Source organism: Lepidothrix coronata, unplaced genomic scaffold, assembly GCF_001604755.1.
Source record: "Lepidothrix coronata isolate B3197 unplaced genomic scaffold, Lepidothrix_coronata-1.0 Scaffold75, whole genome shotgun sequence".
NCBI lineage: Eukaryota > Metazoa > Chordata > Aves > Passeriformes > Pipridae > Lepidothrix > Lepidothrix coronata.
Window position 1 is genome coordinate 2,108,252 of NW_016690255.1, and position 21,859 is coordinate 2,130,110.

Below are 21,859 nucleotides of genomic sequence, written 5' to 3' on the forward strand. Positions count from 1 at the left end.
TAAAAACAAGGCACGTGTTCCTTGCTTTCTGAATAAATCTCCCTCTTATATTAATTTGCACTATGGAAAAGGAAAACAAGAGAAGTATTATTGATAATGGAGAGAGATTTTAACTGCTAGAAACTCACTAGTTTAATTTGAAAGCAGTCTTGCCTCAGTTTCGTCAAATAAAGGTTCTTTGCTTACTTGGAAGATTTTCGGATGGAATAAACTTCAAAAGAAATGATAGGGAAATGTTCAAGCATGACTTCAGCTTACAGTTAGTAGCAACTGCCACTACTCTCACACTGAATGTAGCTTTGAATTATGAATTTAAAACAAAGAAGTTTTCACATTAGGATTGAAATACTATTCTTCTTTGTTTCTAAAGTAGGCTGTCTTAAAGCAGTAAACTATCTAGCCTGATGAAAGTTAAACAGTCAAACTATGTGAATTCGTCATTACCAGCTGTGGCATCACTTACATTTCATACTAACATATTAAAATTTACTGCCATATTTGAAACATGCAATCAAATTGTAGCCAGATGGAGAAGCTGTTTTAAAGTAGAGAAGGTTACCAAAATAATCTCTTTATGTTTTTGACATAACCATGTTAAATATTCTGAAAGATAGCAACTGATGTTCTCACTGGTATGTATCAATCAATTTGTCTGGTATCACAGTAATTTGAAACTGTATTTCTAGGCCATCTCATACAAATACCAATAAAGAATAGGGTTTATGTTTTCAACCTACACTAATGCCCTAATCAGCCATTGTATTTTGGGATTCTGTTGTAAAAGCTGCGTAAAATGACTTTTGCTCTTTTTGTTGAGTAGGTATAGCAATACTTGCAAATAATCTTTAAAAAAAACCCCAAACCCAGAACCTGAAGAATGATAAGATGAAAAGGATGTAGACCATTCTACAAAGTGAAATGATGCAATGTTTGAAAAATTTCCTGAAACTTGGGAAAAAAACCCTAAAACTTAACATAAGTAAAGCATTATGTACAAATAATCCAAGAATGCACTATTACTGACGATTGACATGATAAGTAAGTTTGGAGCTTTAGTGCCTTTAATTTTAACATGTATTACTAATGTATGTATGGTTAGGCACCTGAATTTTCATTGCATATTTTTGAAGACTGTATTGGCAAGTATTTGCTAGTGTGATGAGGAAGTAATGGGTTACAATAATGGAGATTTAAGAAATGCCATGAAGTCTCCATAGTAACACTATAGTCAGAGTAGACATAATCTTTCCTATAAACCTGTAACTAAATGCTGTAAAGGAGAACAAATGAAACTATATTTCTAGGTCATTAATTTACTGTATTTGAGAACCATGAGCAAAAGAAGCTAATGTTTTCTCCCACTGTATATGGAATTCTTATAAGATGGTGAGCTCTTATTCTTATCTATGCAGTTGCCGAGCTCAGAAAACACAACTGAAACTAGTCTGCAAAAAGAAAACACTATAAAGAGCAATAACAGAAACTATGAAGATACTAGAAGAGAAACACAAACCAGAATGTGGGTGCATTATCCAATGGAAAATGAGATTTTCCAAAGTAGATATTATCTCCAATCTTCAGATCCTGGGGTTTTTTCTTTATTTTCTTCAAGAAAAAATGGACTTGACTTCAGTATCAATGAAGATTCATCTTTTTCATGATTCCTATCTCAGAACTGGAGCAGGACACTAAACACTGTATACACTGAGATCTGTCAAGAGTGTATTATACTTTACTGACTACTGTTTACCTTTCCTTATTTTAGTGCAGGTCAGTCATGAAAGACTATGAGTTCTTTGTGATAAACAAACATAAACATTCAAAATTGATAGCTTGATAGTTGTATCAGTCTACCATAATACCAAAAGTCTGTATTACAGATAGATTTTTTTTTCCAAGTGACTTCATTGAAGATATTTCTGGAAAGAGGTAAAGACATTATAATACAGACAGGTGTAATCTAAGCTTAATGAAAGCCATCATCTTATCAACCACTGAGATACAAACTTCTGATGAAAAGAACTGAACTCCAGTGCCTCGATTTATAGCCACAATTCAGGAAGTGCAATTTAGTGTGTTTCAGAGAAGTATACATAATGTACTGCTGGAGACAAGTTATTGAAGAACTTCCATTGCAGACATTAATACCTATGTGTGTGGAAGAAAAGGCTACTACTCATTTCAGAATTTTACACACCATTTCCTGCATTTATCCCTCCTGGACTTCTAGACTTCAAGTGACTTCCAGATGCAATTGAAACTAGCAGTTTGAAAATGATAGCGTCAATCTAAACTAGATTTAAAATAACCTCCCAACTAAAAAACAGGTGAATATCTAAGCCCCTACCGGTAAGAAAATTAGACCAGTATTTTAGGTTTAAAATCTATTCCTTCCCTTGTAGTTACTTACAATGAAAGTTGAATTTAATAGTGCAAAGTATCTTTTTCTTCCTTTAGTGAAAATTTAAATGTGGTGTTTAGTTTTACATTTCACTCATTAATCAGAGGAAAAGTTGCTGTTTCTACGTACTCAATTTCTAGATATTACAACTACCCTGAAAAAGAAACCTGCATGAAATTTTGTTTTGTGGGAAAGCCATTAATACACAGTCTCGTTACTTAAATGATGTGTCCTTTGGACTGTAGAATAATGATACATTACTTGTACAAATGCTGGGATTCAGTTGAATGAACGAATTTGCATAAAGCACACATAGACATAAACATAATCATGTGGTTGACTGAAAGGTAGATTGCCAGCAAAAAAGATATGGCTAAGATGAAATAACTGTTCAAAGTAAGAAGAAGAAAGGAAAGAAGAAACAGTGTCTGGTAATACTGGGTGGATCATGAGAAAACCAAAGACTTTGAATTTTTCATCTCTTAACTAGTGCAATTTAAAACTTGAACCTTATTATAATTAAAAAAAAATTATTATAATTTCATGACCCTCAAATAGGCTTAATTGGTGTTCACTTCCAGTAGACTTACTGGGCTTCCAATAAAAACAAATAGTCTTCAGAATTACATTCTTCCCGGCAGGCTTAATAAACAGATCTATGTATTCATACATCTAGGTTTCACAGCTAACCCCTAAATTAGTTGTTCTTGAATCACAGCCAGGATTATTGGTGAAGCAAAGTGAAAGAAAATTAAATGGGAAATATTTGTAAAGCAGTTTTCTTGAACTATCAGCCTGAAACTTTTTGTTACCAGCAGATTCTTCCCAAATGGGCTGAGATGGTAGTTTTCAGAATTTTAACTCAGACCAGGGTTAATTTTAATGAAGGAAGAAGAACTTCCCTAAAATGAGGTTTTCATCTATAAGCATGTTAATCTCAAAGATACAGTTGTTATTCAAAACACTGAATGGACACATAATTAGCAAATTCTCACAAGCTCCAATGATGTGTTGAAAAACCAAAGCAGAGTGGTGACAAGGTCTAGACCGATTCTGCACATTTTTACTGGTTTTGTCACACCAAATTTGGGGGGAAAAAAAAAAGCAAACCCACCAAACATATTTGCCACTTTCTCATGGTGACTTTCTAAAATAGCAAACACTAAACAAGCAGGCCTTGCTGCTATGGGACAGTTTTTCACTGCTGGGCTGCAGGACATAAAAATCTTCCTCCCTTGTTTGAGTTGCATGGTATCTATAGCAGTGCATTTCAAAATTTGGTCACTTATTTCCTGGTCTGTCCTTGATTTAGTTAAACTGGAAAATAATAGGTGTTCCTTTATTAATTATAACATAATTGATCAAGATTACTTATTTATTGGGCTGTAACTGATTCTGACCTTGAAATAATGCTGTTTGAAGGAAGTACTATAAAATACGTGCAGCACTTTGAGTTTTATGCATTTTTTTAATATATTCCTCCCCAGTGTCTGGATTTAAACCCAGACAGAATATTCTCTCAAATCATTTGAAAAAGGTTTAGTGGTATTTTTCCAGCCATATCATTCCTATTCCAGTCATGTCACTGAAATGCATGTTTTTTAAGATCACATCTTCATTGTAAATTAGCTCCAAGAGTATGATTAACAAATCACTTTCTGTAGCTCTATATTTGCCTATTACAAAAGAGAAAGATCAAGCTAAAACTTCCTTTATCACCACTGTGACAAAATTATCTGTATATCTCTTGGATTTTTGATAAACTGCTTCAGATTTGAGAAACTCCGTTTCTTATTCTCTAGTCTCCTGAAGAACAGAACAAAACGTAGTAGAAAGTTCTATAGAAATCCTTGTCTGTTCTAGCTGAAGATTGACTTTGCAAGCTCTGATTCTAACATCTAGGCCCCCCTTTCCCCTCTTTTAATGTCACTATCTGAAATACAGCACTTAAAAGAGATTAATGGAAAAAATCAAACTTTGTTTTCTTTGTTAGAAAACAGAATTGTGCAAATCAACTCTTTTCTTAGTGGTTTTAACATTATTTAGTTGTAGGGCTGTGGATAGGAATGTTATATAATGAATCATGATTTTGAATCATCTTGATAAAGATAGCTCACTTTCCTTTACAACAAAAATAAATGAGGTAAAAGGTTTGTTGGAATCTGTGCCAAAAACTGAAATCTTGGGTCATAGATGATTCAGCAGATACATTGTTCAGCAGCTTTCACATCTACTTGCTCTGCACAGTTTTTTAAAACTGTATTAATATTTCCCATTTATTGTCAGAATTGAAAATTAAGATTATTTAAAATGAAACTGAAATCTTTTATGGTTACGTAAAGCTGTGCTTGTGCAAGGAGCATGGAATTGGACTTGATGATCCTTATGGTCCTTTCCAACTTGAGATATTCTGTGATTCTATGAATCTATGAATTGTCCATCAGTGACTATAGAATGTATATGTTAACAGGAGTCAACATATGTAATATTCTCCGCTGAACCATTGAAAGGTTCAAAATACATTAGATTAAAGGAATTAAATAGAAATACCAATAGTAATACCTTACACTTTTTTAGTAACACTCCCATTATTTTGAAGACTGATAAAATGAAATGCAGAGGCAATGATGTCGCCACAGCTACCTAGGAGCTTATGGCAGAGCTAGGAATAAAACACAGTTTGGGAGTCCCTAGACATCTAATCTATGGAGAATGCAGAGGATAAGAGGCAAAAATATGCCAGATTTTGTGACTATAGCCATTTCAGTGAAGCAACATAATTAGTAATAGTTTAGGGTTTTTTTCTGTCTGACCACTAAATACACATAAACACTATTTTTTTCTTTTCTTCTTTCTTTTTTTTTTTTTTAATATATTTTCAAACTGTTTTGGTTCTCAGTCTTCCCAATAAGGGTACATTGTAAATTTATAAAAATAATTTTTTTAGCAAAGTTTTATTTGAATCCTCTTTCTATGTGCATTAATTTCTAGCAATAACTCCCAAGAAATCTGCACAGGCAATAACAAGGTTTTATGTGTTTGTTTATTTATTTGTCTGAAACAAGAATAAGAACTATATGAGCTGAAATATAGAAGAAGATATGAAAATTCCATTCTAATTCAGGAATAAAATCACAAGTATAATTACAACAGAAATCTTCATTACTTTGAAATAGAGTTCTTCTAAAGCGTAAATTCCGTGGCAACTCAGAAAGTGAAGTGCTCATTTCTACTGAAGTCAACAGTAATTTTCTTACACATAGTTCAATGTGTGTATGATGAACTGAATATCAAACTCTTTCAAGCTTCTGACCAAAATCTTCAATACTCACATTTTAAAATGCTATCAAAAACAGAGAAACAGCTTCATTAAGGCAATAGCTGGAGAATACAGTACTGAACTTTGTGAAAAGATGGTGAACCTTTCCAGCTATGGGTATTAATGATTTATCATCGACTGTGTTATTGTGGATTCTATAAAGAAATGCTCTTGGTAATTTCTTATTTTTTCTTCATAAAACATTTAAAAGCAAGAAGTCTGAATCTTTGTATCCTTTTTCTGACCATCTTTCTTACTTTTACTGCTTCTTAATTACCTATTAAGAAATAAAGAAAATAAGGCATACCCTTTTACATTCTTGGAATAACCTTTTCTGCTTGAAAGTCTCCCAAAAGACACAAGCTCCTCTGCAGCAGGTGTAGTTTTAATGATCCTTTGATGCCATATGTCAAATTTCATCACTTGCTGTGAAGAGTGACATTTCTTTTGACAGCTCCTAGCAACAGTAGTACCAGTTGTTGGTGGTCACCTCACACTAGGCAAATAATTCCTGCAACAAGAACATTTAATTTCAGTTTCATGCCATACTGCACATAATCTTTGCTGCTCCCCTCTGTTTGTAATTATTTTTAAAGTAAAATAAATTGATATTATTGATGCACACTATATTGGTTTTCACATGCACAGTCCCAAGAGTACCACTACGTTCTGCATGGGGCATTTCAAAGCTGCCTTCAGAGGTGAATTTCCTGTCAGTATAGACAGTGAATATGGAAGCATAGCGCAAGATGCAGCTGGGGATGGTTTTCAAGAACATGTTTGCTCACAGGTGACAGGCAGTAGAAGTGTCTCATTGCTGTAGCAATAAAAGTACTGGTGCATCAGCAGACATTGGCCCTCTGCAGGTTTTCCAAGAGGCCTCTTCATGCACAGGGTGTGGGGGAGTATGATATTCCCCCATGCTACTGTCCTGTCATATTCTTTCTTTGGAGAGTTATACAGGTATTCTGACACCATTAGAACCTTTAGATAAAGGTATCACTTGCCAAGTTGCCTTGATTTTCAAATGACACTTTACATTTCTTTTTCTTCTATTGTTACTATTGAAACTTTTAACGACTCCAGCTTTGCAAATCCAGCACTATATTGGTTATTGTTATTCGGTGACACTTTTATCATTTTCAAATATGTAAACAAAGCAATAATTCCAAACCTTGTTATAGGAGGAAGACCAAGAAATGACGTCTTACCGATGGGCAGAAGAGAAAAGCAACTATAAACTATCAACCAATGACTTTGGTAAGGGAAGCAATCTGATAACTTTTCCAATTCAGTCTTTCTTTAAAAAGTCACTAACATCATTAATAGAGGAATTGGAAGTTAGATTATAACAGGGTATGGAGACATTAGACATCATATTTAGATACATTATTTCCCATTAAAATGAGTGAAAACTGATGAAGTACTTATGCTAAGATATGTTAATGAAATCCTTAAACTGTCAGAAGTATCTTTAGTTTCTGAAGAAATTATGGAGGACTGGAAAAACACAAAGACAATTCGTCTTTACAAATAAGACTTACCAGAAATCAGAAAAGTATAGATCTATCAGGTTAACATCAGTCATAGAAACATAGAATCATAGAATGGTTTCGGACCTTAAAGGTCATCTAGTTCCAAGCCTCCTGCCATAGGTAGGGACACTTTCCTCTAGATGAGGTTGCTCAGAAGCTCATCCAACTTGTCCTCAGACACTTCAAGGGATAGGGCATCCACAATTTCTCTGGGAAACCTGTGAGTAAAAAATTTCTTCCTAATATCTAATATAAATATCTCCTCTTTTAGTTAAAAGCCATCCCCCCTTGTTCTGTTACTATCGGCCTATGTAGAAAGTCACTCTCCCTTTTTTTTATAGGCCACTTTTAGGTACTGGAAGGATGCAATGAGGTGTCCCAACTTTCTCAGCCTGTCTTCGTAGGAGAATTTCCTATCCCTCTGTTTTTGTGGCCCTCCTCTGGACCTGCTCCAACAGGTCTATGTTCTTCTGTGCTGAGCATCCCAGAGCTGGACACAACACTCCAGGTGGGGTTCTCACAAAGGTGAAGTAGAGGGGTGGAACCACCACGCTTGACCTGCTGGTCATGCTGCTTTTGATGCAGCCCAGGATGCGATTGGTTTCCTGGGCTGCAAGTGCACACTGTTGGTCATGTCCAGCTTTTCGTCCAGCTTTTCATCCATTCCTGGAGAAATAGTAGAACACATAGACTAAAATAAATGTTCAAATTTATCTACCTGGTGGATAAAAAGAAGACTAACAGCCAACATGAATTTGTGAAGACTGGATCATATCAAACCAAACTAATTTCCTTCTGTGAGAGAGTAATAGACTTCGTGAATCGAAAGGAAGTGTTGAATAACACATATTTCATTGCAGCAAGCTTTTGCCATTATTACATGGAATTCTCACAAGAAAACTAGGAAAATGAGACTGTTATGATGTGAACACCTAACTGGCAAAAATATTTTCCAGAGACTAGTACAGTCTTGAAGTAGAATATATCAAATAGGGTTCTGTTAAGTCTGGTAGCACTAGATAAATCAGGTGAAGGAATAAGGACCCAGATAATTAAAATCATCAACAAAGCTAAATTTTGACAAAGTGAAAAAATATTGGAAAGCAGATATATATATCTCAATAATCTTGGCAAATATGAGAAATTGTGTGGGAAATTAGGATGTAATCTAATAAGGAAAAATAGAGAGTTTTAATACACGATTAGATGTAAATGGTTGCACAACGACAGGGTGCAGAAAACCTGCCTAGGCAGCAGCACTGTGGAAATTGCTGAAAGGGTGGTGAATAGAATTACAGTCACAGCGAATATTAATCAACAATATCACACTAATGATGAAAACTCATTTAACTTAATGAGATAAGAACTGGACTGTTACCTGCAAAAAAACCCCTGAAGCCACAGTTTTCTCCCCTAAGTGCTAGGAAAGTCTCAGCTGGAATATTATCTCCAGCTTTAAGCATCTTGGTTTGATTCAATTTGTGATAACCCATGAAATAGTAACAAGTGTGAAAATAGTTCCTGGAAACATGGCTATGAGTAAGGTTGAAGAGAATAGGTTTGTTAGGTTTAGAAACATGATGATGGTCTTTGACTACATAAAAGTTGTAGAAGAGCAGTAACGATGGCATTAAATGACAACAAGGGAGAACTGGATTTTTTTTCAGGAAAAAAGGTCTAACAGAAAGAAAGGTTAAATAGATCACTGGAACTGCTATCACTTGAAATATTTTAGAACCTGGATAGCCTCACAAATGCCAGAATTTTATAGAGTGACATAGATATAATTGATGGTGTTTTCAGTATCTATATATATTTGTTTATGAGACAATTACTATTGCATCTTTTTTTAGTACTGGCGGCTGACTGCAGAGACATATCTTAGAATAATTCCTATAGGATTTATCATGGGTTTGTAGGTGGTTAATCTTTAAACTGATTAACTGTGTGAATTTCTCACATACTAAAGTTTAAGACTACAAACCAAATGAAACCAGTCTCCCTCCATTGAACTACCAGATTTTGCATTTCCCTGTAGAATAATGCACATAGTTGATTCCTAGGATTGTGCTCTGTTCCTGAAGTGTGTTATAGATTTTGCTTCTGTTTTATATGCTTATAAGAGTTGTCTGCCACAGGATGTGGGGTCATATTCATGGATTTATAGCATGTATGAAATACTGACTTCCAAACTGTATGTTACATGGCTCTACGCCACCATGGACTGAATTTAATAAGCATAATGAGCCGTTTTATATCTGAATCATAGGACATGCTGAGTGGGAATGAATCCATCAGGATCTTCGAGTCTAACTCCTGGCCCTGCACAGGACACCCCAGGAATCACACCACATGCCTGAAACTGTAGTCCAAATGCTTCTTCAACTCAGACAAGCTTGGTGCTGTGATCACTTCCCTGGAGAGCCTGTTCCAATGCCTAACCACCCTCTGCATGAAAAACTTTTTCCTGATATCCAACCTAAATCTCCCCGACTCAGCTTCATGCCATTTCCTCAAGTCCTGTCACTGGTCATGAGAGTGAAGAGATCAGTACTTGCCCCTCCACTTCTCCTCATGAGGATGTTGAAGACCACAATGAGGTCTCCCCTCAGTCTCCTCCAGGCTGAACAAACCAAGTGATCTTAGCCGCTCCTCATAAGACTTCCCCTTCAGACTCTTTCTTCTCCATCCTCATCACCCTCTTTTGGACCCTCCCTAATAGCTTAATGTCTTTCTTACATTGCAGTGACCAAAACTGCACACAATATTCAAGGTGAGGCCACACCAGTGCAGAGCAGAGAGGGACAATCCCCTCTCTCGAACGGCGGGGGATTCTTTGCCTGATGCTCCCCAGGACACCGTTGGCCCTCCTGACTGACAGAGCACTGCTGACTCATAACCAACTTGCCATTGACCAGTATTCCCAGGTTTCTTTCTGCAGTGCTTCTCTACAGCCTCTCATTCCCCAGTCTACACACAAAACCAGGGTTGCCCTGTCCCAGGAGCAGAATCCGGCACTTGCCCTTGTTAAACTTTATACAGTTGGCGATTGCCCATTTCTCTAGTTTGTTGAGGTCTCTCTGCAAGCCATCTCTGCCCTCAAGGGAGTTGACAGTTCCTCCCATCTAGTGTTATCAGCAGACTTACTTAGTATTGCTTTGAGTCCTGCATCCTTAATGTAGATGTTGAGGATAACTGAGATGGAGCCCTGCAGAATCCTACTAGTGACTGGATGCCAGTCTGATGTTACTCCATGCACTACAAATGTCTCTGCATTTGCAACTGCATTTCAAATGTTTTAACATGTATTAGCCAATTCAATTCAGAATACTTTGGCATTACATATAGTATTGTAATATATAGTGTTGATTAATTACTATGTCTTCTGTTTTTTATACAAGGAACCTGAAATATGGACAAGGCTCCATGAAACTCAGCGTCAAATTCAGGGATAAAAACTCACTTCTTCTAGTGTTTATTTTTCTTGATTATTCTGTCTCTCAGTCTCTTAGTGTTTTTAGAGCTCACGTGGTCAGTACATATGCATCCTGCAGGTTGATACTACGATTAGGTGCATTGTTGTACAGCCTGAAGGCAACATGTAGTGTAACTAAAGAAAAAACACTAAAAACACATGTAAGAGAGCACTTGTCTTGTTACAAAAACATCATAAAGTGGAAAAATTCCTTCTGTATCATAGATATTTTGGTTTCAATTTTAAAGAAAAAATGACCCTGTAAGTGTTTTGTCACGCTTTAAAAATTATATTGATTAGTGTAATATCTATATCTTACAAAATACTTGGAACAGCATATTTTATTTTTAGAAAATAAGAATTCTTCAGGAAACTTCAATAGCCAAGCATAACAGGTCTAAATATCAAAATTATTAATTATTTCATTTTAGTTTTATAAAATGGCTGACATTCAGAAAGAAAAAAAATAAAAAAAAAAAATAATGCTGATGCAGATACTGGATAATATTTCTGCATTCTAAACATTAACCTAAGTTCTCTCAGGAAGACTGTATCAGAACAAATGGAAATAACCTCAATCCAATCAGATGAAGCAACTTCCTCTGATTCTGTAAAAATTACTAATAAATATTCAGTACTATGTGTACCAGAGGTCTGTTAGTCCCCATGACCCCACTATACTGCAATCAGAGTCCGTGTGTGAAATTTTGTTTTTATATCTGAAAAGAATCTATTTTACTTAAAAAAAATATATAAATAAAAATAATTGCTCTTTCTGCTGCAAAGCCTTTCACTATAGCTAACTATGAAAGATTTTTTTTCTAGGTTTTTTGTTGCTTCTTTTTGTTCTGTTTTGTTTTGTTTGGATGTTTTTTGGGGGATAGTTTTGTTGGGAGTTTTTTATTATTTGGTTTGGTTTGGGTTTTTTGGAAGGTTTTTTTGATCGTTTTTTGTTTGTTTGGTTTGGTGGGTTTTTTTGATAATTTTTTATTTTCCTTTAGATATTACCAGTACAACATCCTTCTTTGTCCATCAGAGAAAGTATTCTAAATAGCCTGCGATGCTCAGTTTTTTCAGACTCTTTTCTACTGTTCCATTATTGTTGAACAATTTAGAGCAAACAGAACAGAAAAGTACCTAGGCTTTCTGTCAGGACTTAGGAAAACAGGCAGGAGTTCTGCCTCAGGCATTACTGGGAGAAAACTGGGAGGGATAACTGCAGTCATCTCCGGTGAACTTTTCAAGCCAACATATATGCATAATTTATATTTTATTTTCTTTTTAGTAAAACCTTTAGTGGAGCATGTATTATTAATTTATTTATTTGTTTATTTGTTTTTTCTTTAAATGTCTATGAATTGGTCTTAAATTTGTTTTAATTTAAAAAGCCATAATTCACTTTTGAAGGAATTGAAAAGTAAAAATTTTTAAAAGTAATTATATTGCCCACTGTTTAATTAGAAAAAGGATGAGCCAAACAGTTTTTCAAAATATTTGTTTGAAATTATATTTTAGATTTGTATTTTGGCTGTCTTCCGTCTTTTACTTTTTCTCTGTTACAAGTAGATTGTAAATAAATTTAATTTACTGGCCATCAAAGGGTTTAAAGAAGAAACATCACAGAATCACATGATGTACTTCTGAAATAAGGTTACCATAGAGACCAATAGGATTAAAAATCAACATATACTACTGATTAGCCTAAATTATTAGTAGCGTACTCCTCTGTAAAATAAGTGATTGAGTAAAGACACCTTGAGGCTACAAGTACAGCTACTTCAAATTATGATGCAGTATTGGTAGAGCTCTCTTATCCTAGAGCACAAGAGGTCAGCCTAAAGCACCAGCCCTGTTTTGTGGTCTTATTGCAGGAGATGGTGAATAGCTCAGGGAGGTGCTGATTGCCCTTAACTCCCATGGATTTCAGTTCTCCAGTACCTAATGGTTTTAATCTCTTCAGTCCTAATGTCTACAATTATACTGCAAAGTATTTCCCCCCTGAGCCACATTGTCTTCTTCCATTTGGTATTCATTGATTTCCCACCCTGCTACTATCTCTCCATTTTCCAGGTGAATTAAACACAGAGAGAATCATGTTATTTTTATTTCCATGTTGGTGTTTCATGCTAGCATCATTGACAATGTCAGTGCAGTTGTGGGAATAGTTAAGAGCTTTTGCCAAAGACAGCAGGGAACACCGAGCAAACTAAACCAAAATTAAGAGACAGATATTTATAAACCAAATGACATTTCCTACAGTCCTTAAATTTGTTAAAGACAAGTTCAAATGTAGAAAAAACTTGTGATTATTTATAAAAAACCCCCAATAAGCAGGAAAGAATAGTGATGCTGAAATAATCAACGTTATGGAACAAAAAGTAGATCAAAAGAAGTAAGTGTTTCTGAACAGAAATATTTTTGTTTCTTTTGTTAAGAAAGCAAGAAAATACAGTCCCTGAGATTAATTCATAGATCTTAATAATGATGGCAAGTTCAGGCCTATTCACAAACTATCTCCTTTTACAAATTTTATTTAGCAAGTGTGATGTGCAGAAAGCCACAAAAGCACACCACCTCACACTTGGACCAATAACAGTAAAATCAATATTTATTGTCAACAACAGAAGGTACTAGGGAGCTTGGAAATTTGAGGGACTATGAATCAGGTGACCTTGACATACAGGAAGCAGCAACGGCGGCAGTATCCATGCATAGGTATAGAGCATGGTTTACTGATCCTTTGCCACTGAGTGATTTTGGTAAACCTAATGCAAGTGTCCTCAGTTGGATGATGTTGACAGTTACTAACTCCTATATGCACTTTCTGCCAATGATTAGAGTGTATCCGTAAAACAATAACTTTTACTCAGAAACAAACACTGACCCATGTGTAACACTCTGGCCCCGGAGCTGCAAGCCCACGGGCTTAGCCAAGAGTTTTACTTTAAAAAATATAGAGAGAGTTCTTTAATACCTTGAGATAGTGTCAAGAGAATAAGCCACAGACTTGTTCCCAAGAGGTATTTTTTTATTGATAATTTAGGGGAGAAAATAGGAGAACTTTGCAAAAGTTCAAAAGGGCACCACACAAGCTAGACAAAACACACTACCACAATACTAACCCAGCACATACACAACACTTAAGTCAAAATCAAATCCCTCCAGCTCCAAGCCACCCAAAGCATTAAGAAAGGAGCAAAGAAAGAGAAGTAGAGGGAGCAAGAAGAGAGAAGGAGAAAGAGGCAGAGACATTATATAGCTACCATTGGAACCTTGAGAAGACCAACTCTCACACATGCAGAGGGCAGGGCCATGACGTGGCAAACACATGCCTTCGGTTTTATCTGGTCTGGTCCCTATGGCCAACCCCTCAAGGCAAGGTCTCTGACCCACCAGCCACTCTGGGGTTCCAGGCCAGGGTGAGGGGCAGTGTCCTCACTGTTCCTGCCAATCTGAGCAGGGTTAGGGGCTCCAGGAGGTGTGTTGTGTTATAGTTTCCCTAGGCTGTTTGTGACTGACAACTTCCCCATGTGTATTCCAGGGGCCTGCCATGAGGGAGAGGACATCACCACACCTCCATGAGGTTTGACATATCTCTTCCTCCTTCACACACACACGCGTGTGCGCACACACACGCGCACACACACACACGCAGAGAAGATTGTTGATATGACCCATCAATCAAACAACTCAGAAATACAAGATCATGAACAAGAGTATTTTGGACCCCACTCAAGTCCTTTTGGCAGCATCCAGTGTATCATGGGGCCAAAATATCCAGCTTTATCAATACATAAAAGATCCATGCATTTACATATTTTGCAAGCTGGCAGTCATAAAGTTTAGATGGATAGTAGTCACATATTGAACTTCGGTGACAGAGCAGTGTTTTGTTCAAAACTCCAGCACAAGGAGCTTTCAAGCCTCACTAATAACCTGCTGCTCCAAACATATTTCCACTGCTGTGTGCAAGTCTGGCAGGGATTGTATGTGTCTTCTAATATGGTTTTCTTTCTTATTTTTCTGCTGTCAATACCTCCTCTCTGTTCTGTCACAAGAAATTTTTTTTTTTTTTTAGAATGGTGAGCGGGGAAAGTGTATGCATAGTGTTTATATAGAAATATTATCATCCCTCCTATATTCTCTTTTTCTTGCTGTTTATGGTTTGAGAAGTTTCTTTCCTTTGCAGTTTGGCTGTTCTAGTCTCATATTCGCATTTCTCAATTCCTCTTTAAAATCTCCTTCAAACATTTAACTGAAAAGGTGCTCATTATTTTTTATTTCAAGGTCTAGTCAAGTGTCAGAAATAAAAGGGAGATATCTACCAGCTCTGCAGCAGCAGATGCCAATTTATTCCTTCAAATACGGTTCTCAATCTCTATTTTCTCTTTTCAAGGTATTGAGACACCTATGTCACATAAATCCATCTTCCACCAAGATTTTCTTATCAGGGCAATGTTGCTGGCTATATGAATAAAATAAGAGAGGGAAATATGTGGTCTACAATGCATGAAGTAACTTGATCACCATCTAGGGTTTAGAGATGTCAAAATTAGCAAAAGAGTCTGTTAGAGAATAAAGTAGATAAGAGGATACAAGTTCTCAAATTATTTTAAAATTGTTTTGAAGTAATGCAAATGTAAAGATTACTTGTTTTCCTCTGTACTCCTTCCAAAACCCCTTTCAGTTTGTTTGTTTGTTAGTTTGTTTGCTTTTTATTATGTAAATAAGGTTGATGGATATGTTCCAAGAATTTGACTGTAAGGAGATGGCAAACGAAAAATACTCTCCCTGAGGTAAATGATGAGCCTCAGAAATGGGTATTCCGAAGCACATTTTCATGAACATTACTTCTCTTCCTTTTCTGGAAACTGCATGGCCTTTGCCTTGTATAAAGGCTGTCTGTTCTCATGACCTCAAGAACAGTGACAAATATTTTTATGTTCTAATGTCTTTCAAGGAGAGTTTCTTAAAAATTAAGTTTTAAAAGAGACTTCAGTCAATAAGGGAAACTGGCACATAAAGGAAATCTAATGAGGAACCACAGAGAGAGAAGTCAAGTGTCTCTTGGAAAATAGAATAATAGCAGTGAAAAAGACTTACCAGCTTGTACTTTGAAAGATCAACATAACTGAGATATAAGGGACAAAAATTATTACTGTCATCAGTTTCATAAATTCCACTCAAATTCAGTTCAGTTGTTTCTCAATTTAGGGATTGAAGTCCTCAATACATAACATTCCCCATACCATTCACATTTTTAATGATTTTAATTAATTTTTTTGCAATTGATTCAGGAATACTTAAAATTTACTATTTTCTACTGTGTCTTAATTGCTTTGTTTTGTTACTTGGCTGTATTCCTGCTTCATTTAATTATTTCAACCTCCACAAATGTGAAAATGAAATAATCCCTCAAACATAATATTTTATGATAATAACAATTGATGGTGATCAGTGTGATATTGATAATAATACTATAATGAGAATTAGAATCTGTTTTAATTTATGTTGGTTTATACTTCTTTCTATTATTATTAATATTCTAGCAATATTGTTTGGCTGACTTTCCTATTGGACAGGTAAGTATAAGTGGTGTAGAGGATCTGTCAGAACTGTCTTTTAGGTTGTACAACAAAAGTCTTCTGAATGACTTTAAGATTTACTCCAGCTCTGCCAATATCCTATGGCTAGTGACTGCTGATGATGCTGACAGCCATTTTATTCTGTTCCTTAAAGCAACTTTCACACAGAGAGGCTTCAGCTGAGGCTGCCACTAACCTAGTTGAAGTTCACTTTGGCCAGTTACCACTTTTCCTTTGAATCCAAGAAACTTTAAATAACCTTTATTTACTCCCTGCAGTTACTAATTTCCTGTTAAATATCATCCTGCCATTTTTGTACTATCCATAAGAAGTCAGGCAGTAACAAACGTTTTTTATTTAGGTTTCTCTGTTACTTTGTATTAAGGACCGACAAACCAGTAACCATGGTTAATACACCAGAATCAGTGAGTATGGCTGATAACTGTCCTTCTCTTTATATTTTTATTTCCTGGTTTTTTTTTTCTTTGAAAGTTTTCTTTATATTGTTTCTTTTTCCCCATGTCTGCTTTCTAAATCTCCTTTGATATGAAAATTTTTGTCACTAGCTTCCTTGGGGACACTCATATTTCCAAGAAACATTTCACACAAATTAACCTAATTCACTAAACGTATAGCAACCTTCCTATAACTGACCATCAGCCTTTTGTTGTGAAGTATCTCTGACTATTTTTTTTTAAAGTCTGTTCTGATAAAACAGTCTTTTAAAAAGACTTTGCAGTGTTCTGCAAAGATAAAATGTCAAGAGTAAACAGTCATTAAAACATGCAGATTGTTTTGAAGGTATAAATATGTACGTTACATACACAGCATATATCTGACAGTGACCTTCATTCTTTTAATGTGAATGTTGTATTGTTACAAATGCATATATATATATGCATAACATGAATAATCAAAATTCTGAGAAATTTAGAACATACAGCTCAATAGAATGGACTTATTTTTCTTACATTACAGTCTTCTTCAGGTAATGGACTATTACAAAAAAACTCTTTAATTAATCATCAATGCTCTTGGATGAGCGAATGAGTCCGATATGAATTATCACCATTATAAAATTAAAGTTAAAGTCAGCTGTACAATTCCACACACATTATATTATTCCCCAGATAATGAGTCTTCAAAGTCAGCCTGCTTGTGAAGACATGAATGTATGTTTCCCACCACACACATAATTGAAAAAAAATTTCTCTGTTTCCAGAATTCAACTACTAGAAATACTGATGTATTTTTGAAAGCTTTACTCCTTGTCATCTCACCTCTGACTATTACATCCTAAACTCTCTCCATACTCACCATACTCCATATTGTGTTAATGTGGTTCAAAAGAAGAGTTTGATAGGTATCAGTAAGAAACCTTCTCATCTTGTGTTTAAAAATGAGGTACCTCTTAACCTAGAATTGATTAACAAAACAATACTTTTTTTTCCTTTGTTTGCTAGAAATGACACAGAGAATGAAGTTAACCTTTAAAACATTTTTGTAAATAAAAAAAAGTAATCCCTTTTTTTTCTTAAATTATTTTTTGAAACTAAAAGCTACCCTCTCTTCAGTGCATTTCCAAATGTTGAATTTCATGTCAAGTCTTCATGCCTGAAGTATAGCTACTGTGTTCTTAAAAAGAGGAACATCTTAGTTGTCATAAGGCATTTGTCATTCTTTTGCTTATCTGCTGAAGTTGAAGTTCTGTTAGTGTTTTTCCTGATCTTTTTATTTTCTTCAGGGCTGAGAATGACAGGAATGCAACAAAGGGGAAAAAAAGTCATCTCTGTAGCCAAGATGCTCAGATGAATGCCCAAGGATGGGTCAGCAGCGAGCAGTACAGAAAAAAGAAAGAGGAAGAAGAAAACTGGGAAAAGAAAACAAAACAAAAACAAAAGAAAAAAAGAAAAAAAGAAAGCAAATTCTTTTAAAAAATAAACAGTTCTCATAACATGAAGCATGAAACCTCTCTTGTATGCAAACATCACAAAACAGCTGACATGTACAGCACCATCAAGAAAGTACTCCATCAGTATAATTCTTTTACTTAAATCTCTAGCTTTGTTGAAAACAGTTCAGTTGCATATGGGATCACATTTTGAACAGGAAACTCTAAAAGATATACACAAAGGGTGTTTTATAGCTTTTGGGACATGAGCCACTGTGTTTATGAAAAGCCTGCTCTCCAGAGCACTGTGTATTGGCCTTTTAAATTACAATCAAACATCATAAGCCACTCTAATTGGATTCTAGGAAACAACTCACAACTGAAAAATATTGCCACTTTTTTTTTTTTAATGAATGATTTATAAAACAGACTGCAGTTTCTCTATATTTGTTTGTTATTCAGCAATTATGTTGTCAATAATTTTTGACTATGCTTTTCCCATGGCTCAAGTTTGTGCAAGTGACTATTACCTTAAATTTCAGATGTTTTGAGTGAACATACATGACAGGTTTATGTATTCTGAATGAACAAGTTTGACCCATGTAATCAGGTTTTCAATATAAATATCCTTGAATCCAAATTAAAAATTATTTTCTCTGAATATTGTGCACCGTTTCTCTCAGAATCATTATTTACAGTGGTGGTCTTGATTGGGCTACCAAATATTTAGGTATGTATTTCCTGTCTTGTCAGTGTCCCAGATATAGTGAGTTTCCTTTTCTTGTTCAGGGTCCACCAATTCTAAGAAGCACAGAGAAAAATAAACAGGCAGCACTGGGTTCTTGCCTTTTCTGGGACTTAAAGATGTCTCTGTTCTTTCACATAGTTCAAATCTACCTTCTTCAAACTTACTCAGTCATGTACTGTTACTACAGTTAGCTCTACAGAGGATCTCCATTTATTTATCCCTCACTGTTTGAGGCAGACCCCAGTTAGTAACTCTTCTATGTCTGAAACGATTACTTTTTTAGATACATGCATGTGTCAATTCTTGGATGAAAAAAAATTAAAGAGGATTTTAAATACTATAGACATAGTGGACTGAATGAAGAAGGTTGAGCAGGCCACTTTGCAGGAAAATGTACTGCTGTATTTGATCCCTTTCACACACCCACAGTAAGACACCAATTATGTCTTTGAAAAGACTACAGATGTGTCTCAAGACTTCAGAGATGAAAGTAGAGCAGGAGAAAGAATTGTCCTATGATGAACTGAAAATATCAAGGCAATATCTGGCAGAGAGAGAAAGGGCAGAGGGTAAAGAAGGACAGAGGAAGTCTAGATTCAACTATGTGGGAATAAAACATTGCCACAGAGTCTCAGCAAAGAAGGGGGGAAATTGAGAAAAAACAAGGAAGTTTTTACTACAGAATACATAATTGTTTATGGGTATGTAACCACAAAGAGCACTACTAATCATATTGATGGGATGTATTTGGGGCCAGCATCACCTTCATACGGCCCCTGTCAGTAGAACCGTATGTGCGCAACAACCAACAAAATAGGAATACAACCTGGTCATATGGACTGCATTCCATCACAGTGTTGCCTTCAATCAGCCTAGGTGGCAGACAACTTGTCATTGCATCCTCTTGTCCATCTGCCTGACAGCACTAGTCCCCTGCTATTCAAACTTGTCCCCGGCCCAACTTCCTGCTGCTGACTCAGTACACATGTTGCTCCTGCTATTGCTCTTCCTGGTGATGATAACTCCCCTATTCTGGCCTGCCTTGGACCTTGTGATGTTTCACAAGCAGCACCAGCTCTCTCTTCCTGTCTGCCCATGATTTATTCCCTTTAGCAATAATCCATTCATGATGTTTGCCTCTCTATGGTTATTGGGGAGACCAGAATTCATATGAACTTATCTAGTCTTCTGTGAGCTGGCTCCCAAATTGTTTATTTAAGTATGCTTGAGATTTAATGTATCTTCCCAGTTCAATCATTTCCTAACCTCAGCAATTCCATTGTTCAGTCACAGACATGGGAAGATGAGAGCTTCAGGCTTTTTTACTGCTTTGCTCAGGACTGCTTGGCACAGAAACAGTTTTACTGCATTTTGTGAAAATGCCAGTCATCTTGCAACCCCTCTTTAATTAAAGGAAGAGCTTTGATTAAAGATAAGCAGGTCTAGCAGTCAGAGTCCTTTAAAAAAGAAAAAAAATTCTTAGTCTTTCAACACTTATTTTTAATGCTCTATCGCATGGATTATGTACAAACACGAAAGCAAGAACCAATGTTAAATATCAACAAAAGTGGCATTTCTCATATTGTGACCTGACAAACCACAAGCACCTCCTAACTCACATCAAAGATAACTTTAAAAATTGCTCAGATGATAAGACCAGTATTTTTGCTGCATTCCCTAGGACTAAACAAACCTACTTCCATCAAGATTAATCAGTATTAAAAAGGCTTCTTGGTTTAATCTATCTTGTGTGCTCCTGGCAAAGATAACCATACCCATAATCAGCCTAAAGGTCAGATCTTGGAAAAGGCAGTATTTATTTACTTCTGGGGCACTGACAACATCACTCACTGAATTTTTGTACCTCTACTAGTGGCTTTGTCTTGTCAGTCACTAAATGAGAGCTATTAGCAGCAGTAGGAAACTATGCTTCATTTACAAAAATGAGAAGATGGTAGTATATGTTAAGTTCAAATGTATTTAATAACTACACTTCAATAGTATGTTTATTTCAGATAGTTTCAGTGAATCTTAGAACTCACTTCACTACAAAACTAGATCATACCATATAGCAACACAAAACAGTTTCTCAAAATATGCTGACTCACGCTCTCCTAATTTTCTTTTAAAAGAGTATTTCTGAAATTATGAGCCAATAATGGAATACCTTGGATAAGGAAAAGACCCGTTTCCTTTCTTTTGAATCTGATAATAAGAAGGTAGCCTTCTTCTTCTTTTAAGGTAGCCTTCATATATATATATGTATTTATATTTATTTATCTATGAATTTTTGTCTATAGATAGGATATGTAGGGTAGCTACTGATAAAAATAGACCTAGAAATATTTGAACAAGTCTAGGTGATAAATAGATCTAGATATAAATAACTAGATAGATGAACAACTGGAAAAATTATTTACAAATCTATATAGTCAATTATTTTGAATTACAGAAGTCTGCTATGAGTCCTTTCACGGCCTACAATTTGGATGAAATTTAACATATAAGAGGAGGCAGAGAATACTGACCAAAATAACACATTGGTATAATCAGTTTTTTGTGACCTTGACTTTTCTAAGGTAATTGAGTTAGATGTAGTTAGATAATTTGTTTTTCTAAAGTGAAAATTAATTAATCAGGTAAGCCAAATCTTTCTCCCACTTAGACACGTCAAGTTCTGTAAACATTTCTAAGCAAAATTTCAAATACACAAATAGCACATGATTTGAGAAATATCTATTACTCATTGCTTACAGCAAGAAGTGTCTCTACCTTCAGATAATTATTGATAAAGAATAAACACACTTATGAATAACACTTCAGTGTGTATTATTTTCCATCATTGGAGTCTTAGAGTGCAAGTTTTCAAGGTTTTTTTTTCCCTGTAACTATGAACAAAAGAAAT

At 35.5% G+C, this 21,859-nt stretch overlaps 1 long non-coding RNA gene across 1 annotated transcript in view; it reads right to left on the minus strand.

The window, feature by feature from the left end:
• Positions 1 to 7,550, minus strand: part of LOC108499547 — a 13,874-nt gene extending 6,324 nt beyond the window's left edge. The window contains exon 1 of the long non-coding RNA XR_001875576.1: positions 7,474 to 7,550. This is a non-coding gene — a long non-coding RNA (uncharacterized LOC108499547). The remainder of the gene's footprint in view (positions 1 to 7,473) is intronic.
• Between the last annotated feature and the right edge of the window lie 14,309 nt (positions 7,551 to 21,859).